The 23767-nt window shown below is 43.8% G+C and overlaps 1 protein-coding gene across 1 annotated transcript in view; it reads right to left on the bottom strand.

The window, feature by feature from the left end:
- Positions 1-22654, bottom strand: part of Fam13b (family with sequence similarity 13 member B) — a 94770-nt gene extending 72116 nt beyond the window's left edge. The window contains exon 1 of the mRNA XM_028762769.1: positions 22505-22654. The gene's annotated coding sequence lies outside the window, so the exon portion shown is untranslated. The remainder of the gene's footprint in view (positions 1-22504) is intronic.
- Between the last annotated feature and the right edge of the window lie 1113 nt (positions 22655-23767).

Here is a 23767-nt window from a genome sequence, read left to right as displayed (position 1 = left end):
TCTGAGTTGGTGGCCGGCCTGGTCCTCAACGGCGGGTCACACACAACAACCGCCGCAAAAAAAAAAAAAAAAAAAAAAAAAAAAAAAAGATGCAGTTTGCATTTAACCTTGTATCTTTCTTTAAATGTTTGTTTTGCTTTGGAAATGAGGGAAACAGTATTAACTGACTTAAGAGAGGAACACTACCTGTTGAGCTCACACGTGATGACTCAGTCCTGTAGTGCCAGCACTCCAGAGGTGGGGGAAGGAGTATCAGAAGTTCAAGATCATCCTCAACCATATTATGACTTGAGGCAAGTCCGGACAACATGAGACCCAGAATCACAAAAGGCCAACAAGTCTGTGATCCTCCCTCCCTGAAATTGACAGATCTCATCCAATCTCAGAGGCTAAGCAGGGTCATCTTGGTTAGTACTTAGATACAGACTGCTTTGGAATTCAGGGCACTGTAGGCTTTTCTGGGAGGTGGTAGCAAAAGCCTTTAATCCCAGCACTAAGAAGGTGGAGGCAGGCAGATCTCTGCAGGCTAGCCTGGTCTACAGAGTTCTAGGGCAGTCAAGGTTACCCAGAGAAGCCCTGTCTGAAAACAAAAGATTGATGGCACAGAGCCTTTAATCCCAGCACTGGTCAGGGATCTCTGTGAGTTCCAGGTCAGCCAGGGCTAGAGAAAGAGACCATGTCTCAAAAAACAAAAATTAATTTTTTAAAAAAAAGTCATAAGATTAGGTCTGTAGGAAAGGAGTAAGCATCTGAATGGAGTGAAGGCAAAGGTAAATATGATCGAAATGCATTGTGTGGATTCTCAAAGAACTGAGAATCTTTTCCCATTGATAAAGGAAATATATTTTCAGTTTTTACAACATTTTCTTCAAATAATGAATTCTGGGAATACACCCATATTAATTTCTATCAAACATTTCCAAATTCTTAGAGTTTTTAAGACACTGAAATTTTCACAAAAGTATGAAGCTCTGCTAAAACTGAAAATTCCACCACTGCTGAGCTGTAAGACGGCCCAGGAGGTAAAGGCATTTGCTTCCAAGCCTGATGACCTAAGTGGACACACAGAACCTACACAGGAGAGAGAACACTCCCACAGGTCCTTCTGATCTCTGCCCATACTGTGTCACAAACACATAAGTAAGTAAGTAAGTAAGTAAGTAATGTTTTTAAGAAAAAAATTCCACCAAACTAAACATTTTGAATAAGGCATTTACCTGAAAGTCCATGATTGGAAAATAGGGCAACGTGATGCTTCAAAAGCTTAGCCACAAGAAAGAGGAAGTCGTAGGGTGGTGGTGGCGCACGCCTTTAATCCCAGCACTTGGGAGGCAGAGGCAGGTGGATTTCTGAGTTTGAGGCCAGCCTGGTCTACAGAGTGAGTTCCAGGACAGCCAGGGCTACACAGAGAAACCCTGTCTTGAAAAAAACAAAAACAAAAAAAGAAAGAAGAGAGAGAAAGAAAGGAAAGAAAGAAAGAAAGAGAGAAAGAGAGAGAGAGAGAGAGAGAGAGAGAGAGAGAGAGAGAAAGAAAGAAAGAAAGAAAGAAAGAAAGAAAGAAAGAAAGGGTCATGAGTAATTCCTGAGGTAGCACGAAGGCTGCCTGGTCCCCACTTAGTGGCCCTGGTGGCCACAACTGGCTACAGTAGGTACTTTGTATGAAGCCCAAGATGCTAGCTCCCCAGTTGCCTCCAGGTAGGTACCTAGTATTAAAGTACAGGTCTTCAAAAAACTAGTGACTTGATTCACTGAACATCTTCCCCCTGGGATATTCAAGGACATGTCTTAGAAAACAAATTCTGGATCTTAATAATTAGAGTATTCAGTATGCAGAGCTCATGGGATATAATTTCTAAAATAAAAACAGAAGCAGTGGCACAGACCTAAGGTCCCGATGGGAAGCAGAGACTTGAGGCTGCTGTGAGCTCAGGCCAGCCAGAACTACTCAGGGAAACTTTCTCACAAAACCAACCTAACAAACAAGCAAACGAAGACTGCCCATGGGGATGACTCCTCGAGTAAAAGCACAAGCTGCACAAGCCTGAGAACCTGGGCTCAGTCCCCAGAACCCACAAAAAGCTGGACACATCTGTAACCCCAACACTCCTTTATCAAGATAGAGATAGAGACAGGGGAATTGCCCAGAAGCGCATGGGCCAGCTAACCCAGTGTCGCAGAGCAGCAGAAAGGAGAGCCCCTGCCTCAACTGACCCCCAGTGTTGCTCTCTGACCTAATCATGCACACACTGACTTTTCTTTCATTTAAAACAACTTTCTTTTGCCATCCCTTTGAATTTATACAGTGGGAATCATCATAACCTACTTGAAAAGCCACGAGAGTTCCATGAGTTTTACCATTCCCCTTAGGAATAGAGCCCTGTGATGGCTGAATCACAGGAAAGTGACCTTTTCCCGCTTCTCCAACTGGGAACACCGACCTGCTCTCTCACCTCCTCCCCACCTTGCTAGCTACAGTCACAGGGAGGAAAGAGAAGAAGAGGCAGAAAGGATCTTTCTTCCATGTGATCAGCCTACTCCCTAGGCTTACATCTTTAACAATGACTTTTCTTGATGGACATTTCATAACTTCAGAGGCCAGCCCACCCTATCATGGTTTCTCACCCCTAATTCCTCTTATCTGAGCAGAGCACTGTATTCACACATTTTACTTTTTCCTTCAGCAACTTGTTGAAAGACTTCATCCTTGTGAGGGCCCCTATCAGTTTAGATGTAAGGCCCTGGGCCCCTTATCATTGTCCAAGATCAACTCTCCATAGCCGCTTCCTCAGAGGTGTGTGTGTGTGTGTGTGTGTGTGTGTGTTTGTGCATGCACTCACTTTGAACAGTTTTAGTATGACAGCCATGAAGTGTCTGGAAGAGTTTGCTATTATTGCAACTGTGTCCGACTAGTGGCAGTACTGTACCTCCTTCACGAGACCATGGGAAGCTCACATCAGTCTGCCCAAAGTTGGGAGGACAGCTCCATCTCAGTTTGGACTCAGAGAGGAATCTGCTCTGCTGCCCAAATAGCCATCAGCCCTGGGAGTCAGACCCAAGGCCACTATGCCCTCATACTGCAAGAAAACATAGCAAGTACTGAGTGGTTCCACAGAGGGGCTCCTGTCACCTGCTTGAGGTAAGAGCCTCTGGTAAGATGGCACCATACAGCTGCACTCACCAAAGAAATCATCAATAGGGCTGGAGAGATGGCCCAGGGGTTAAGAGCACTGACTGCTCTTCCAGAGGTCCTGAGTTCAAATCCCCAGCAACCACATGGTGGCTCACAACCATCTGTAGTGGGATCCGATGCCCTCTTCTGGTGTACATGAAGAGCAGTGTATACGTAACATAAATAAAATCTTTGGGCGGTGGTGGCACACGCCTTTAATCCCAGCACTTGGGAGGCAAAGGCAGGTGGATTTCTGAGTTTGAGGCCAGCCTGGTCTACAGAGTTCCAAGACAGTCAGGGCTACACAGAGAAACCCTGTCTCGAAAAACCAAAAAAAAAAAAAAAAAAAAAAAAAAAAGAAATCATCAATAGTTCTCACATAACCTTTAACAACTAACTATATTTAGTATCATGGTCCCATTGTTGTCTAGAATTTCCAAAAGGATGTACCTCAAAAATCACTCTTGGTACTTGACTAAAACAGTAGTTCAAGATAGGTCCATGGAAGCTAGTGACCTGAGGGCAAGCCCCAGATCCAAAGTAAGGTGGACAGCAAGAACTGACTTTAAAGCCAGGCGGTGATGGTGCACGCCTTTAATCCCAGCCCTTGGGAGGCAGAGGCAGGCAGATTTCTGAGTTCGAGAGTTCAAGGCTAGCCTGGTCTACAGAGTGAGTTCCAGGACAGCCAGGGCTACACAGAGAAACCCTGTCTTGAAAAACCAAAAAAAAAAAAAAAAAGAACCGACTTTAAGATGCTGTCCTCTGACCTCCACATTCATGCCACAGCACACTGCCCACCCCTCCCAAACACATGCATAATAAGTGCTTTTAATTAAAAAAAATAGTTCTCAGCGCGCTGCCACACTCTAATGCCAGCACGGCCTCTCGCTTGCCGAGCTCCAGTCAAAGGGGGTGGGGGGTGAGTAAGGAGGTGCCCATACCATGGCTCGTACAAAGCAGACTGCCCACAAGCGTCTGGTTCGAGAAATTGCTCAGGACTTCAAAACAGATTTGCGCTTCCAGAGTGCAGCTATTGCTGCTTTGCAGGAGCCAAGTGAGGCCTATTTGGTTGGCCTTTTTGAAAATACCAACCTGTGTGCTATCCATGCCAAACGTGTAACAATTATGCCGAAAGATATCCAGTTAGCTCACCACATACCCAGAGAGCGTGCTTAAGAGTCCACTGTGAGGAAAAACATTACATTCTCAAAAAAAAAATTTTTTTTTTCCTCTGCTTCCTGTTATCAGTAATTCTGAATGTTAGATGTTTATTCCATTGAGTCAAAGGTACCTAAGTATATGATTTCGAGTAGAAACATAGGGGACATAATCAGGCATTGGCAGTTTCTCCACGTTCATTTGTGTGTGAATTTTTAATATAAATGCAAGATAAATAGTAATGCAAGCAAAATGTTTCAGTGAACACATTTCAACAGTTCAACTTTATAACAGTTATAAATAAACCTGTTAAAATTTTCTGGACAAAAAAAAAATAGTTCTCAACCAGGACAAGTTTAGGACCATTGCATAGATATGTTGTTGGTAGATAAATCTGGACAGACCCAGTAGTAACTACCAAGGTTGTTACTGAATCTCACACACGGCATAGGATGCTCCACAATGAAGATGGGGACTTTTTTTTTCACTGATTTACTTGCTTGGTGGGCGGGGCACACGGTTGAAGGAGGTCAGAGACAACTTGCAGGAGTCAGTTCTTTCCTTCCAAAATATGAGTCCTGGGATTTATCAAGCTTGGCTCCAAGTAGTTTTGCCAGCTAAGCATCTCCCTTGGCTGAGAATATAACTTCTGACATGATATAACATTCTATAAACTTGTCAGTCATCTCCTAAATTACATAGATTTTCTCTTTTCCTATAAATGCTTTGCTTATAAGCATAGAAGTCATGTTTTGTTTTAGTTTGTTTTTTTTTTCTTTTGTTTCTGAGTCAGTCTCATGTAGACCAGGTTGGCCTTGAACTCCTGATATTCCTGTTTTTGTTTGTTTGTTTGTTTTTTGTTTTTTGTTTTTTGTTTTTTGTTTTTGTTTGTTTTTTGGTTGTTTTGTTTTGTCTTGTTTTGTTTTGGTTTTTTTTGGTTTTTCGAGACAGGGTTTCTCTGTGTAGCCCTGGCTGTCCTGGAACTCACTCTATAGACCAGGCTGGCCTCGAACTCAGAAATCCACCTGCTTCTGCCTCCCAAGTGTCATTTCTTCTTTTTGAGATGACTTTTTAACACACTAAAACAAGTATTCCATCCTTCTCTGAACTCAGGCATTATGTATCTCAGAGGTAAGGCTGTGCATCAAATCACTAGAGAGGGGAAAATACTTGCCCTAACTGAGAGCATGTCCTAGGTGCCAGGCATGTCTGCCTCCTAGGGATTGTAAGTGTCTGGGATGAGGCTTAAGTCAGGACATAACTCTGTGTGTCTTGTCACTTATGACCCATGCCTCCTTCTTAGAGAATGAAAACAGTCTTAGAGTATCCTCCCGATTCCCCCTTTATATTCATTTGATAGACTTGAGCTCTTCTCAGTGTAAGGCTTCTAAGCCCATCTCTTCTGCCCGATGAGGAGAAACCGAGTGTCCCCCGTCCTTACTCATCTCATCCACCCCCAAAGTTTTCTGAGTGCTGGAGTGGACAGGTGTTGCTCAGTCAAGATTGCCATTGTATCTTTAATACAATGTTAATAAGAATTGAGCCTCAGAAGTTAGCAAGCACAAAAAAAAAGACATCTCTATCCCCAATCCTATAACTTACAAAGTTAAATACACAACCATTTACTACATATACATACTGAACTTAGAATAAGAAAACTTCTGGGGCTGGAGAGACAGCTCAGTGGTTAAGAGCACTGACTGCTCTTCCAGAGGTCCTGAGTTCAATTCCCAGCAACCACATGGTGGCTCACAACCATCTGTAATGGGATCTGATGCCCTCTTCTGGTGTATCTGAAGAGAGCAACAGTGTACTCATATAGGTAATAAATAAATAAATCTTTTAAAAAAAGAAAAAAGAAAAAAAAAAGAAAAAGAAAACTTCCATTTGAGTTGTAGACTTTTTTTTTCCGGTTTTTCGAAACAGGGTTTCTCTGTATAGCCCTGGCTGTCCTGGAACTCACTCTGCAGACCAGGCTGGCCTTGAACTCAGAAATCCGCCTGTCTCTGCCTCTCAAGTGCTGGGGCATGCGCCACCACCGCCCAGCTTTTTTTTTTTTTCCCTTGTTTTTCTTGTTTTTCTTTTTTTTTTTTTCTTTTTTTTTAAGGTTTTTATGAACAGAATGCTATAATATTTTTTCACTCCTCTCCTACTCTGAGGCCAAAATGACATCTCTGGAAATATTTTGATTCTAGGGATCTTTAGGGATGAGTCTCTGTGTGGACACTCTTCACAGAAGTTACCAAATGCTTGTTCATCTGTCTGGCTATGTGCTTTTTTGTTTTGTTTTATGTGACAGGGTTTCTCTATCTAATCCTAGCTGTCCTGGAGCTCACTCCGTAGACCAGATTAGCCTCAAACTCATAGGGATTGAACCCAGAACCTTGTGCTATACACCCTGTCCCTGGTCAATATACTTTCAAATGAAAACCAAAAACATTAAAAAGCACCTGGATTCTTGGTGCTATTTTTAAGATCTACTGACCATGTCTTCTTGAGGACATGTTTTCCTGCCAGGTATGGTGATATACACCTGCAATCTTAGCGCTCAGGAGCTGAGGCAGGGTGGCCAGTGCAAGCCTGGGCTACATAGTTCAAACCTATCCTTACTACCTAGAAAGAGCCTGTCTCAGAGCTGGAGGAGGAGGATGGGGAGAGAGGGCCGGGGAAGGCAGGAGAAGGGGAAAAAAAGAGAGAGAGAGACGCTCTTCCCTAATTAGAAGAATGTTTACTTTGTCTACTTGTAAGACAAGACGTGGCTCTAGATATGGATGAGAGAACACAGGCTGTTTGAGGAAAGGACGAGGCGTTGCCAAATAGGGACAGAGATTGTCAGCTCTGCTTCTCACAGAGCCGTGCAATGCTACCCCAGCCAGTCAGACTTAGCTCATTAATTTCCCTTCCTCAAAGTTCTTGCCTCTCTTGTGAAGAGAGGAAGGACTCAGAATCCACCCAAACTACACTCTTCTGATAAAGCAGAAGCAACTCACCATTAGTGCATGACACTGCTGCCTCTTCTGAAGGATGCACAAGGGGACTGTCAGTGCCACTTTGCCCAGGACCATTGTACCAGTGCAAGAATGTATATTCTTCATAAACAACAACAAAAAATTCCTAGCTGCAAAGAGAAGAGGCTGTTCCAGAGTGTACAAATCCCACGCCAGCATCCAAAATAATGGCAGATACTGTTCTGCCCTTAGCAATCCAGAGTGACGTCTGTGCCACTTATTTCCTTAATATTTCCTGAGCAACTATTATGATATGCTGGAGAATTAATGATCTCTACCCTGGGAAGGCTTCATCATACATCTCTCTGAACAAGAATGGCTTTGGAAGAAGACCAAAGACAACACAATGTAGATTTCCATTGCTATATTCACTCCCGGAGCCCCTGGTGCCAGCCACACCGAGTTTGAGGAGCTGGAACAATTGACAGTAGCGCCGTTTTTGCCAAGTCCACATTTTTTGGCCTAATAATTTGGAATTCTTTGTATGACAATAATGTGAGCATTTACTGTAGACAAATTTGTTTTGGCTCCTTGATGAAATGCCTACCATCATTTATTTTCTGCAATTGAACAATATTTTTAGAAATAAAGAAGTTCTCGGAAAAAAAAAAACAAAAAAAAAGAAAGAAAGAAGTTAAATAAATATCAATAAGTAGACATTCCTTTTTTTCTCTCCCTCTCTTTGTATTCATGTACAGAAACAGAGTTGACAGAGCCTCGCATGGTGACCTTACCAGAACAATAGACCCTTGTCTGCTTCTCAGCCTGAAATGGTCTTACCATTCTGCATAGCCCATCTCTACCTCAGAGGCCCTGAGGGTCTGGCATGCCTGGCCCTCCAGACTCCTTTTCATCCATCTCTCATCGGAACCTGTCTGTGGCAAACTCATAGTGCAAATGCTTAGTCTACTAAGTCTTATGGAAAGGGTATAACTGAAGCTAGTGTGAAAGCACTCATTGAGAGAATAGGAGCGTTAGCCTGGGACATGATTTAATCTCAGCACTCAGGAGACAGAGCAAGTGGAAGTCTATGAGTTCAAGGATAACCTGATCTACATGATGAGTTCTAGGCCAGCCAAATCTATATGGTGAGACCTGTCTCAGCGAGAGTCTAGTGTAGTGTCCCAAGCCTGTAATATCAGCATTTAAGAGTAGAGCAAAGAGGATCAGGACTTCAAAGACAGACTTTTTAATACATAGCAAGTCTAGAGCCAACCTAGGCTACATTAGACCCTGCCAAAAGCAAAACAACAACAACAAAATAAAACGTAAAGGAAGAGAACACACCCATGGTTTAATCAAATGTGTTGCTTTATAGTTAGGTGGTATTGATCTTTTTGTATTTATCTGGGGTGTGTGTGTGTGTGCGTGTGTGTGTATGTGTGTGTTTGAGACAAGATCTCAGTATGTAGCCCTGGCTGGCCCAGAACGCCACTTGCCTCTACTACCAGAGTTCTGGGATTAAATGAGCAGGTATGCTACCAGTTGGGCCTTTATAGTAAGGTTTTGCTATTTGTTTCTTGTTTTCTTTGTTTCTTTCCTGGAGTATCTATCCATTCAGTAAATAGTATTCACTGAGCCCTATAATATGTCAGGACATGGTTCTTGCCTGTCGTAAATGCACTGTGATTATGCCTAATACTTTCACTTTCCCCTCAGTAACCTACATTCACCTGGAATCTTCCAGAGCTAGCCTTCATTTCTACACATTCACCTTTCTAACCTTGCTTGCTCATCTATACTGAAGGTCAGAATATATTTACCTATAATTATTAGATACTTTCCCAGAAGCTTCCAAGAGAGCCTTGGGGAAAGTGCTTCCTTAGTTCAGACTTGAGAGATGTGTCACCCAGAAGCCAACTCCATTTGTTTCATAGAGGAGCTGCTCACAAACAAGGAAATAGAGCTTCCTCCACTCTGCGCCGTCATCCCTGTCTGCTTCCTCCACTCTGCGCTGTCATCCCTGTTTGCTAAGCAGATGCCATGATGCTGAAGTACAACCTAGAGTAAAAGATGACCTTACCAAGTGGCATCTGGTATCTTACAGTTGTGTGAACTTGTAACAGGACTTCAGACCTCAGCACAACTGACACCAAATTGGAGGCACCAGGCTGACCTTAAAACCCAGCACATAGGCTCCAACATGTACCAAAACAGGATTAAAGACCTAATCAATCAAAGACCTAGTCTTTGATTATAGTTCCAGAATCCAGGAAAACACCCAAATGTACTAACCTTGGTTTTTGGCTTCTGTAAGTCTACTTCTTGCCAACCATTCTTGCTAACTGAAGTATGTCAACCAGGATTTGATTTTTGTGCTAAAAAGACTTTTGTGAGGGTCAGGGCTTCATGATTTGGGCAAGTTCCCGGGCAATAATAAGGACTTTCTATTTTGCTTTAAGAGTGTTTGTGCATTCTCTAATGAAATTACCTCACAACATTTTTGAGGCACCTACAAAATCTGTAGAGGCTGAGACACCAAGACACCTGGAGTCTTGGAATACCTCTAGGGCAACAGCACAGAGAAAGGACAGTTCCTAGTAGTGCACACCCAAGACATTCCAGGGCCCCAGGAACCTCACCTGTCTCTACTCCTGGTGTCCTACGTGCTCCTGAGCCTCCACCCTTGATAGGAAGTTACAGAACATTTCCTGAATTTGTCTCCTGCACAGGTGACTATGTCTATGGCCCCTCTAGGAAGTGCACTTCGGAAAGGTTGGACACAACCCAAATTCCAGTGTCCTGGATCTGTGTGAGATGTCACTGGAACCCCTGGTTTTAGTCTGTGTAGTGGCCACTTTTGGTTGTCTTTACTGCTGCCTGTCTGTGTGTCTCTGGCTTTGTCAATTCTGTTGGCTACAGGAATACAGTTGTGATAGGGGGTGGGGTGAGCAGTCCCAAGACACTGTTAGGAATCTAACACTGTTCTGTATCTCACCTGGGAAACTCCAGACCTTCTGTGAAACAGATTAGCTCCCTTTTGCAGTTGGATGGCCAGTGACAGATCTCTGGACACCACCCCCCCAGCAATTCAGATTGTCTGGAACATAGTGACTGGAAACTCAGGCCACCCTGAGCAATTTTCCTACATTGACCAATGGCTTTCTCTGGTGCAAGATCCACTATCTTGGCTTAAGACCTGTGCCTTCTCTTTGGGGACCTGAATCCTCTTGGTTTGGCCAGAAAGACCCAAACCTCTGCCTGTTCTCTCATCTCCACTGGAGGAAGGTGACTCCCCCCAACCCCCACCGCCTTTTTTAAAAAAGATTTATTTATTTATTTATTTATTTATTTATTTATTTATTTATTTTATGTGAAGAGAGCATTGGATCCAATTACAGGTGATTGTGAGCCATCATGTGATTGTTGGGAATTGAGCTCAGAACCTCTGGAAGAGCAGCCAGTACTCTTAACCCCTGAACCATCTCTCTAGCCCAACTTTTCCCTTTTGTATGACCAGTACCACCCCACCTTACCTCAAGAAGGAAATCTCCTGGCTATGTTGGGGGATGGATTGTATGTTCTACCTTGGGTCCCCTCTCCTCTCCACACACTCAAGCTCTGGCTATGAGGGCTCTGGGAGAAATTTCCCTGGGGCAGGGATAGCCCCACCATTCTCTCTCTAAGGGAGAGCTCCCCCACCATGGGCCCAACCCCTGGATATTCTATGTCTCTCCTTCTCATAGTTTATATCTCCTTTTAGCCAGTGATCTGTATAACTGGAAAACCTCAACAATTCTCTAAAAACCTCAGGATCTCACTAGCCTCCTCAAGACAGCGTGTTGCCAGCCAACCTAGGATGACTGACAACAGTCATCCTCCATCCTCTTCATGGCTGAGGAGCAGACAGGTAGGGCACAGAGTCACTACTAGACAGTGCATCCAGATAGAGGGAGGTTTCTCCTTAGCCCAACCTGACCAGGACCCCAGCATTGACCAAGGTAAGGAGGCAGGGCTGGAAAACTTTTGATGGGCCCTGTTAGGAGGATTAAAGGCAGTTGCTAGAAAACTTACCAATCTGCCTAAGGTAGGTGAGGTAGTACAAGAACACCTAGAATTGTCTGTGAGTTCCTGGAAAGCATCTAAGAGACTTACAGGATGTTTACCCCCAAAGACCCAGATATGCCCCAAAGCCAGCAAGCAACCAATTATTTCTTATGTTATGCAGTCTTCCAAGATATTAGAAAGAAACTTCAGAAGAAAGGTTTGAGGGTATGAGACAGTCCCAGTTATTGAAGATTGCTCAAAAGCTTTATAACAACCATGACTCTGCAGAAGAAAGTCAGAATAAGATTATCTTGAACAGTAATGACTGTGCTCAGGGGACTGATAAGAGACATGCCAGGGTTCAGGGAGCTGGAATCTTCTGGAAAAGAAAAACCTAGAGAAGGACCAACATGCTTATTACAAGCAAACAGATGCTGGAAAAATTAATGCCCAAATTGGAAGAGGGAAGGAAGGATGCCTCATCCTTCATTTGGTAGGGAACTGATGGGGCCAGGGCTCCTCTCCACTGATTCCTCCGGAATCCAGAGGCAAGTCAGCCATCTCCAGAACATCTCTCCTGAATTTAGTGGCCCTGACAGGCAATCCCAACAATGGAAATGGAAGTTCTCTTTTCCTTTTTATTGGCAGGTTTCTATTTACCTCAAGCCAGCCTTGAACAACTTTGAACTCTGACCCTTCTGTCTCTACCTTCCAAGAGCCAGGAGGCCGATGCTCTGTGCCCTGCTTCCTCCCCCTCTTCTCCCTTCTCCTAGTTATTTTCTAATCTGGTTCTTTCCTGTTAAGGTTTTCCTTCTTCAATTTGAGTTCTTCTCATGCTTCTGGAATGAATCACCAAATTTCACCCAACTGGAAGCTAGCTATGGCAAGAACTTAAAGAGGGTCTTAGAGAGACAGTTTGGGGCACTCCGTTATTGTTTTTTTTTTCTCCTCCTCTTCCTCCTCTTCTTTCTCTTGTTCTTCCTCCTCTTCCTCCTCCTCCTCCTCTTTGACTTTTTTTTTTTTAAGACAGGGTTTCTCTGTGTAAGCCAGGTTGTCATGGAACTCACTCTGTAAACCAGGCTGGCCTTGATCTTAGATATCTGTCTGCCTCTGCCTCCCTAGTGACACCACACCCAGCCTCATGGATTTAACAAGTTGGAAAGGAATATATGGGCCCAGAAGATGGCCCAGCAGGTAAAAACACCTGCCATCAAGCCTGACAACTCATCCCACATGGTAGGAGAAAAATGATTCTCTGTTCTCTATACAAACACAGTGGCATATATGTTCCTATATACACACAAAATAGGTGAATGAATGAATGAATGAATGAATGAATGAAATGTAATATAATAAAGTTTTAAGTAATACATATTCCTGGGTCTAAGCACAAACAATGACCATATTATAGTCACTGAGAATTCAGAACAATAAAAAAATGGGCAATGAAGGATGGGGTGGTAGTAAAATACTTGTCTAGCATATGTAAGGCCTTAGGTTCACAATACTTAGCTTGCCCATGGGTGCAGTTGCATGCATACATGTACATACACACACACACACACACACACACACACAACAGTAACAACATGTGAAAAAAAATCTCATGGTAGAGAATATTGGCATACACCTGTACTCTCAACACTCAGAAGTGGATGGATCACTGCAAATTTGAGGCCTGCCTGGTCTACATAGTAATTACCAGACTAGCCTGGGCTACATAAATAAGGATGCCCTGTTTTACAACTCGTGTCTGTAATACTAGCATTTGGAAGACTGAGGCAGAAGAATTGCCATGGGTTTGAGGTCAGTCTGAGCTATATGCTATATAGTAAACTCCAGGTCAGCCTGACTTAGAGAATGAGACCCTGTCTCAAAAAACCCAAATAAGAACTATAAAGAGAAACCCTGTCTCGAAAAAACCAAAAAAAAAAAAAAAAAAAAACGAATAAGACAGCTGAAGAGATGGCTCAGCAGTTAAGAGTGCTTACTGACTGCCCATTCAAAGAACCCAGACTCAGTTCCCAGCATTCACAAGGCAACTTACAGCCACCTGTAGCTTCCATGGGCTCCTGTACACATGTGATACACATACATACATACATACATACATACATACACACACACACACTTAGGCATGTACACAAAAATAAATATTTTTACAAACCAAAAAGTATCTCTTTTCCATCTCTAAATTTTACTCCCTTTCCTACAAAAGCAAACCTGTGAAGTGTATCCTTTCACATGCCTATATCATGCCTATATCAATTTTTTTTAAAAGTGCCCCCTAATATTCCATTTATTTTGTGGGGGTTGTTTTGTTCTGTGCAACAGAACAATGTATGTGTGTGTATGTATGTATGTATGTATCTGTCTGTGTGTGTCTGTATGTGTATATGTATGTATGCATGCATGTATGTATGTGTGTGTCTATATGTGTGTTGTATGTATGTATGTGTGTATGTATGCATGTATGTGTGTGTGTATGTGTGTAAGTATGCATGTATTCCCATAGCCCTGGCTAATCTGGGACTAGACTGTACTCAAGCTCACTACCTTTGCCTCTGAAGTGCTGGGGTTAAAGGTGTGTGTCACCACCAGAGCTTTTGTCTACTTTTTACATATAATATTCCACAGAAATATGGCCTATCAGTACATTAGTTTCCAGTTTTTCCATGAAGAGGTGCTGGGATATGCTTGTTTATTCACACACATATTTGTAGAGAACATGCTTCTAGCAACCAGGTAAAACCAGGTAGAAAACTAAGACACTTAGCTGGGGTGTGGTGGCACACACCTGTAATTCCAACACGCAGGAGGTAGAGGCAGGAGGATCGGGAATTCAAGGTCATCCTTAACTACAAGTCTAAGACCAGCCAGAGCTGCACGAGACTTTGTTCAAAATAAAGTAAGTGTTAAAAACAAAAACAAAACAAATGTTTAAAAAAATCAAGAGAGTAAAAATGAACACTTGAAAACTTGAACTTTGACCAACAATGGATACTGTATATAATTTCCTTTCTTTCTTCCTTTCTTTCTTTCCTTGTTTCTTTTTTTTTTTTTTTTTGAGACAGGCTCTCACCAGGTCAGGCTGACCTGGAATTTACTGTGTAGCCCAGGCTGGCATCAAACTGGCAGCAATTCTCCTGTCTCAGTCTCCCAAATGCTAGGACTGCGGGCCTAGGCCACCACGTCTGACATGCGTCCATCTAATGAGGCTCAGGGGAAGCAGTGGCTTTTTCTTACACTGTCCTGAGTTTCTGTAACAACAGATGAGGGCACATCCAGTCTCAGGACACAAGTGTCACCCACTGAGGGCACATCTGCTCTCAGGACAGAAGTGCCACCTCTGAGTTTCCATTCATCCCTGCTGCCTATTTTTCTGCATTCAATCTTCATATTGATCATAGAACACTTGGCTGTGAGCCAGTTACCACATTGGATGGAGCTTTTATTTTTTAAAACAGAGTCTTGTAATGTAGCACAGGCTTCACTCAAACTCAGCAATTCTCCTGCCTCAGCCTTCCAAGTGCTAAGACCACAGGCATACACCACTGCCTCTAACCTAATCAAGCCTTAGCCAGTTTTACTCTAAAAGTGCCACTTCCTTTGCCATTCCCAACACTTCCTTTCACTCACAGGGAGGCCTTGAAGGGAAGGGACTCACCCAGTTCAGCCCAAGGTGCTCATTTCAGTCAACGGAGAGCTTTTCACCATCCGGTCCTCTCCCCAGAAACAAGGAGGAATGCTGCCCAAAAGGCTGTTCAGGCCGACTTGGCTGGCTATTATCTCCGTCCTTAGGAGATAAAGAACCAGCCCACAGGACAAGGGTCAAAGATAAATAAAATGGGAACACCAAGAAACATAGAGACCTTGGCCCCATTCAGTCTACACCACAGTAAGGCAGGAGCCCAGAGCTTGACAAATACGCCTTTAGATGTGTATTCTCCTCCCACAAATGAGCTGTAATTTTTTTAAATGAAGTCCTGGACAACTTTGATTTTTTTCAGGGAGTTGAGGCTCTCTGGGCTCTCTACTCTTTTATCCTAGCTCCTCTTTTATTTTTATTTTTGAGACAGGATCTCACTAAGATGCCTAAGTTGGTCTTGAACTTCCAATTCTCCTACTTCAACCCCTAAAGTGGCTGGAATTACAATACAATGCCATACTGAGCTTGGAGACATGGCTTGTTTTGGGAGACAGGGTTTCTGTGTGTAGCCCCTGTCTGTTCTGGAACTCACTCTGTAAATCAGGCCTGCTTCATTTTTTTTTAAAGATTTATTTATTTTATGTATATGAGTACACTGTCTCTGTCTTCAGACAGAAGAGAAGAGGGCATCAAATCCCATTACGGATGATTGTGAGCCACCATGTGGTTGCTGGGAACTGAACTCAGGACCTCTGGAAGAGCAGTCAGTGCTCTTAACCACTGAGCCATCTCTCCCGCCCCAGGCCTGCTTCAAATTCAGAGATCTGAACCCTGAGTGCTGGGCTTGAAGGTATGCACAGCTAGCTGCCTTTTAATCACAGGTCCAAATAACAAATAGACAGTCTCACCCTCTTTTTATGTAATCAACATAATTATTTTATAATCTTCTCATTAAATACCTCACATGAAAGAATGTTCCTAAGATTATCTCCTCTGAGTGTGGTGGCTCACACCTGTCATCCTCACACTCAGGATGCTGAGGCAGGATCACTATGAGTTCAAGGTCAACCTGGACTACTTAGTTCCAGACCACCCAGAGATACATAAGAGCAGAAAACAAACTGAAGCAAAAACTAACACATTTTGTTTTTTTATTTGGGGTTTTTGCTTCCTTGCTGTGTCCCCACCCCATGGTTTCTTAACATCTGAGTAACCTATAAAATATAAGAAATGATTCTCTGACCTATGCTCGTGTTAATTCTTGTCTTTCAGAGAGAAGGCTCAGGTGAACCACATTTGAGAAACCTCTAAATTCTCTTCCTCCAGAGACATTAGAGAGATACTTGTATAACAAATTGAAAATAGTTTGCCGGGCAGTGGTAGCGCACGCCTTTAATCCCAGCACTTGGGAGGCAGAGGCAGGTGGATTTCTGAGTTCGAGGCCAGCCTGGTCTACAGAGTGAGTTCCAGGACAGCCAGGGCTACACAGAGAAACCCTGTCTCAAAAAAAAAAAATAGTTTAATGGATGGATATATGAAAACATATTAAGCTTCTGTCTTAGTCAGTGTTTTACTGCTGTGAAGAGACACCATGACCAAGGCAACTCTTATAAGGACAACATTTAATTGGAGCTGGCTTACAGGTTCAGAGGTTCAGTCCATTATCATCAAGGCTGGAACACGGCAGCATCCAGGCAGACATGGTGCAGGAAGAGCTAAGAGTTCTATATCTTCACCTGAAGACTGCTAGCAGAGACTGGCTTCCAGGCAGCTAGGATAAGGTTCTTAAAGCCCACACCCACAGTGACACACCTATTCCAACAAGGCCACACTTCCAAATAGTGCCATTCCCTGGGCCAAGCATATTCAAACCATGATGGCTAGTCTTCCTACTTCTACCTAATTAAAAACGTTCAATAACTATAAAATAAAAGTGAGCCATGCCCTGGGCTGGACACTAGTGAGCCATGTATCTGACAACCGCCAGCCATTGATCGTGTTCCAACTTCCGAGCACTTTCCCAAGCACGCTCTCTGACTTCCAGTAAGGGTCTGTAACTGTGGATCCAGCCTGGAGACCCTGGGAAAACACTCCTGGAGCCTCATGACTTTTTATCATTCCTTTCATTCCTGGTCTTTTGTTTTCCTGTGATAATCTAATCTGAGAAGAGCGAGAACTCTGTCAGTTGGTGGGGTTGGGTGAGTTGGAAAAAGACCAGAATGGCAGAGGTAGTGTGTGTGTGTATGTGTGTGTGTATGTATTTGTGTAGGTGTGTAGGTGTGTATGGGTGTGCGCATAGGGGTGAACATGTGTGTGTATATGGTGTATGGTGTATATGTGTGTGGTATGCATATAGGGGGTGAATGTGTGTAGTGTGTACATGTGTGGTATTTGTGATGTGTGTAGTATGTATGTTCATGGTATGCGTATGTGATGTGTATAGGGGTTGAATATGTATGTGAGTGATGTGTGTGTATATATGTGGTGTGTGCTACATGAGTGAGTGAATATGTTCGTGGTATGTGGTGTGTATTTAGTGGGTGAATATCTGTGTGTGTGTATTGTGATATGTATATGTGTGATGTACGTGGTATACACACATTAATTTCAGGATGCTATGTTGTTGTTCACACGGCAATATATTACATTGTTGTTGTTGTTGTTCAGACATGATCATGTAGTACCAAGTTGTTGTTGAGACTTGTGGATGTGTGTGTGTACATAATCTATGTAATAGTACCATGTTATTTAGACGTGGCTAGGTAGTACTGTGTTTAGCCTTGGCTATGTAGCACTGACTGGCCTAGAACTCTGCATCCTCCCCCTCAGCTTCCTGAACTGGGTTTACATACATGTGCCATCACACTTAGCAGAGTCTTTTTTTTTTCTTTAGAATTATTTATTTATTTTACATATGTGAGTACACTGTCACTGTCTTCAGACACACCAGAAGAGGGCATCGGATCCCATTACAGATTGCTGTGAGCCACCATGTGGTTGCTGGGAATTTAACTCAGAATCTTAAGAAGAGCAGTCAGTGCCCTCAACCACTGAGCCATCTCTCCAGCCCCAAGCAGAGTCTTAAACTTTAAAACAGTCTAACCTTTAGAAATTTAGGATGAGGGGTGGGGAGATGTCTTAGCCAGTAAAACCCTTGCTGCCCACATGGGAAGACCAGAGTCAGAGTCCTCAGCAGCCTCATAAATGCTAAGCAGATACAGTGCCACTCCTGTAATTACAGTACACAGGAGGTGGAGACAGGGTCTCTCCAGAGTGAGCTAGCTGTACTACTCAGTCAGCAAGCTTGGGTACAAGTGTGTGCCCTGTGTCATTATAAAAGGTGAAGAGCAATCAAGGAAGACATGCAACATAAACCTCTGGTCCCCACACATATGTCCATCTGTGCATATGCACCTGCACACACATGTATGCCCCCCTCATACACACAAAAATAGATAGATAGATAGATAGATAGATAGATAATAGATAGACAGACAGACAGATAAATGATAGATAGATAGATAGATAGATAGATAGATAATAGATAGACAGACAGACAGATAAATGATAGATAGATAGATAGATAGATAGATAGATAGATAGATAGGCAGACAGATAGATGCATGCTCAGGGTAAGTTCCCAAGGCAGTAAGAGCAGGGCCAATGGGAGATCATGATCCAGTCATGAAGCACATGAGACCCTCCCTTACTACCTCAGTCTGAGATACAATAAAAAATAAGCAATCTCAACAAAGATGGCCTTCTGGCAGCCTTCCATGAAGACGTAGAACTCTTATCATGGTTCTCCTGCACTATGCCTGCTTGGATGCTGCCATGTTCCTGCCTTGATGATAATGGACTGAACCTCTGAACTGTAAGCCAGACCCAATTAAATGTTGTTTTTTAATAAGATTTGCCTTGGTCATGGTGTCTGTTCACAACAGTAAAACCCTCACTAAGACAATCTCCATCCAGTTCCCACCAAGAGAACCTAAAAGCCCAGCAGGAAAACAATGAGTGGACTTCTTTCCTCAGCCCTTTTCACTCTCAGGAGTTCTTGCTTTTCCTTAATAGATCTATGTTCACTTTGCCCACTCCATGTGTTCATTTTCCTTATTATTCTTGGCCATGAGACAGGAACTCAGAAGCCATTGGCTCCTGGTGGCTGCATGTTGGGCATCCGGGACCCTAGCACTCTGGCTGAAGCTCACCAAAAGCAGAGGAAGGCCCCATCTCTCTAAAAGAACCCACATCAGAAGGCCTCGTTGAACTCAGGGTGATTCTCCTACCTCAAAGAAGTCAAACCAAGCCATAGAGAAAAAGAACTACTTTCCAGGAGTAAACTCTCATTCTCTTCAACTCCCAGAATGCCATTCTGTGAAGCTTAAAGCGAGAGCCAGGACCGATGTTAGCAGTGACCTTGGCTTACTTCCATCCATGTACACACTCGCCCAATATACATTCACAATAATGACTGGTGGTGGTGGTGGTGGTGGTGGTGGTGGTGGTGGTGGTGGTGGTGGTGGTGGTGACAACTGCCAGCAAAGCTGGTCGAGGAAGTAAGAAAAACATTGACTTACAAGTTTCAGGTGGGAAAGGGGTCCCTCACAGAGTTAGCACCCCAGCTCCCTCCAAAAGTGGCTCAGGCTGAACGTGTAGAGACAGGACATGCATTTAGCGTGTGTGAGGTACAGCGGATTCATGTACCAACACAAGCAACAAGAAACACCTATACTTCCGTCTAGAACATCACACAATTTCACAGCGGGCAAATTGAAACCTGCGGAGAAAAGATGGCTGGGGAAAAACTCCTCCAGTGTGAGGGGCTTTGGAGGCAGTCTGACTCGCAGTGAGCGTTGCTGCTCCAGGCTCTGAGAAAGCTAAGAGGTGAAACACTTGCGGACAAGGTTACCAGGACAAGGATTTGCTAGAATGGTTGCTGACTAAAGGGACAAGATGACAAGCTGGTGGGAGAGGTCACCAGCTTCCAGCGGCTCCACCAGAGGTGGCAGTAGAGAGCCAGCAAGGGGCTGCGAGAGAAGGTGCAAGCTTCTGAAAAACACATCCTTTCTCAGAATCCCACACCAAGTAGTGAGAAGGGCTGCCTGTGAAACTTGGGCTGAAAGCATTACCTCATCAGGATGAGCTCCCATTGGCTAATACTCCGGGCAAAGCTTGCCTTTAACTCTCTTTAATGCTATGTATGCGACCCTCCTTCCCATACTGCCTCTTGTTTTCAAATCAGGAAAATGGGTACGGCGGGGGTCGGGGGAGGGGGCGACGAGACATCAGACCTTACACTTTTCTTTTTTTTTTTTTTTTTTGGTTTTGGTTTTTCGAGACAGGGTTTCTCTGTGTAGCCCTGGCTGTCCTGGAACTCACTCTGTAGACCAGGCTAGCCTCGAACTCTCGAACTCAGAAATCCGCCTGCCTCTGCCTCCCAAGTGCTGGGATTAAAGGCGTGCGCCACCACCGCCCGGCCGACCTTACACTTTTCAATAAGCATACTGCATACATACTAAAAGGCAGTTGTGAGGTCTGTATTCCCACCCCCAACCCCCAGATTTGGGACCCATTTGCAACAGAAGCTAAATATGGGATAGGTAGGAAGGGATGATGTGAGCAAATTCTTAGATCTTTTTTTTTTTTAATTTGCAGGGGAATTGCCAGAAGGACCAAAACCAAAATGAGTTAACAAAAATCAAAACACTCTGAGAAAGCCTGGAGGGCATCGTGGCTCCATTTCTTGGAAGGCAGAGGCAGGCAGATCTCTGTCTATTGATGGGGTTTGTTTTAATTTTATTTGTGTGTATATGACTATTTGGCCTGCATGAATGTCTGCACCAAATACATGCAGTGCCTATACAGGCTAGAGAGAGCATGGGATCCCCTGGGATTGGATTTACAGACAGTTATGAGTCACCATATGGGTGCTGGGAATAGAACCTGGGTCCTCTGCAAGAGCAACAAGTGATCTTAACCACTGAGGCATCTCTCCAGTTCCATTGTTTGTTTGTTTGTTTGTTTGTTTGTTTGTTTGTTTTCGAGACAGGGTCTCTCTGTGTAGCCCTGGCTATCCTGGAGCTCACTGTGTACACCAGGCTGGCCTCAAGCTCAGAGATCCTCCTGCCTCTGTGGGGTCACCCCACCCAGCCCAGTTTTTCATTTCTTTGAGGCAGGGTCCTCACAGCTTTGTTGAGCAGCCGACCTTGAGCTCACAGAAATCCACCTGTGTCTGCCTCCTGGGTGTTGGGATTAAAGATATGTTCCACCCAGCCCTTGGAGATCCTGTCTAAAATTTTAAAATCTGAGAAAGATTGGGAAGAAACAGCCTCTGGATTTTGTTTTAACTATAAATTTTCTAAAAGTTATCCTCATAAACTGCATCCTCCATTTTTTTTCAGGAAACTTGCCAAAAGGCATCCCGATTTGTAAACAGGCACCGTGATCAGACAGAAGTCCAAGGTTACGGCTTGCAGTCCACGGTGCAGCGGGTACTCAATAAACCTGTCTCCCTGTCATAAAGACTCGTGTTTGCTGGGACCAGGAACAAAGGATTGCCTGCTCCAAAAGCTTTGCTAGTGAGTAAAGCCACAGGAAGGAAGACACAGTTTAGGAGACTAATATTTTCCACCATGTTAAAGCTGTTAACCCAGGGGCTGGCAAGACGGCTCAGCTGGTAAAGGCACTTGCCACCAAGCCCAACAAACCTAAGTTTGATACCCAAAAACTTCACGGTAGAAGAGGAGACCCCACTCCCACAGACTGCTCTCTTGACCTCCACATGTGCACACCGAGCTGTACAAGCACACATGTATACACATACACAAACGAATAAAATAGCTATTACCTCTTACCTAAGAGCTAGTCTACAAACAAGAAACAAAACTGACAGTCACTGAAAATGCTAAGCTGACTAAGGAAGGTGGCCTGGCTCCGTACCATAAGGAACATAACGATATCTTTTCTTCTAAGTTAATTTATGAATTCAGCTATTATATCCCAGGCTGATCTCAAACTCACCACATAGCCAAGCACAGATGTTTGATCCTTCTTCCTCTACCTGTGCAGTGTCGGCCTCACAGGAATGCACCTCTATGCCTGGTTTATGAGGTGCCTGTCATGCATCAAGCTGCCTCAGCCTACATTCAACCAACTGAGCCACATCCCCAGCTCTTATGGAATTTTTAAATGCCAAGATATTGGAAGATTATCATTTGTCATTGGTTCTATAATGGTTCAAAAAGCAGCAATGCTTAGTGAACTAGGTTAAAACAATAGCTGACTGGCTTTTTCTATAATACAATTCACACTTGAGACGCCTTCCAAAGTGTAGCCAGGCCTGTTTTCAACTCAGTCCAGACTGCAGTCAACAGTTTCCAAACCTGTTGGTGTTCTGCGGAACATTTTTAAGCAGAAATCCTACAACAGAGTGATTTAATAGTATAAAACAGAACTAGACACTTAAACCCACCGGAGAAACAAATTCTGCTTTGAATTGTGCCCAGTATATGCTGTAAGAATCTTACTCACCTTGGGAGTCTTGTTCTGGTGTCTTGGAGACCCTTTGTCTTCGGCAACTTCGCTCAGTCGGCTAGCATGTCCCATGTGTCTGTGGCTGTGTTCATGGTGTTTATGTCAGATTGTTGTTTATTCAGACATGGCCTCCACGAGGACCACAAAACAATGGAAGGAGCTTGCTCCCCTGTCAAAGCTCCTCGATAGTTTATAGCATTTGTTGAGCACCTTAGATGTGCCAGGGACTTTTTATAGCCTGGAAGTTCCCAAACTTTCTCTATTCAAAGAACTCAAAGTGTCTTGGGAATTTTCCGATGTGTTTTGAGGCCAAAAGAAATATCTTAATGGGATCGGGAAGATGGCTCAGAGGGCAAAGGCACTTTTGGGGTGGCTTTTGTTGTTTATTGGCTAATTTGGGGGTTTTAGTCTATTTTTTAAGCTTGTGGACTGAGTGTACTCTGGTCACCACATGCATGCCTGGTAGCAGAGGCTAGAAGGTGGCATTGGCTTCCTCTGGAACTGGAATCGCAGACAGCTGTGCGGCACCATGTGGGTTCTATGAGTCAGACTCAGTCCTCTTAGCCACTGAGCCATCTCTCCAGCTCCATGGTTTGGGGTTGCTTTTTGTTGTTGTTTTGCTTTGCTTTTGAGACAGGGTCACACTGTATAAGCCTACCTGGCTTCATGTTTGAAGTGATCCTCCAGACTCTGCCCATCCCAAGTTACAGACATGTGCCACCATGATCTCCTCTAGAGCTTGCTTTTGAGGTATGGTCTCCATGTGTAGCTCATACCCACTTCAAACTCATGGCAATCTTGTTGGCTGAGTGTTGGGGATGCAGGTGTCACCTGGCTGATTGTAGACAAGAACAGGAGCCTACAGGGGGTATAGCTGTAGACTACCTTGCTGTCTTTAAGTAATTTATTCTAAAATACAATAATAGAAGGACTGGAGAAATGGCTCATGGGTAAGAGCACTTGCTGCCACATTAGGTTCTCACATCCACAGAGTGGCTCACAAGCATCTGTACCTACACAACACACACACACTAAAAAAAAAAAAATAGAAAGAACAGAGAAAATGGCATATATGTTTATGTGGAGAGAGAGAGGGAGGAGAGGGGGGGGAGGGCCGAAGGGGGAGTTACATGGCAATATAAAGCAAATATCTGCATTTTAAAACAAAATCAGATCACAAAATAAACAGTGCCAGCACCCCCAAGATGCTCGTCTGGTCACAGTTCCTACTTCTTTTTAATTTAACTTTATTTTTTTAAG

Source organism: Grammomys surdaster, unplaced genomic scaffold, assembly GCF_004785775.1.
Source record: "Grammomys surdaster isolate TR1022 unplaced genomic scaffold, NIH_TR_1.0 135, whole genome shotgun sequence".
Lineage (NCBI taxonomy): Eukaryota > Metazoa > Chordata > Mammalia > Rodentia > Muridae > Grammomys > Grammomys surdaster.
The sequence above is the reverse complement of the archived record's forward strand: the minus strand, read 5'-3'. Positions and strand labels throughout refer to the sequence as shown.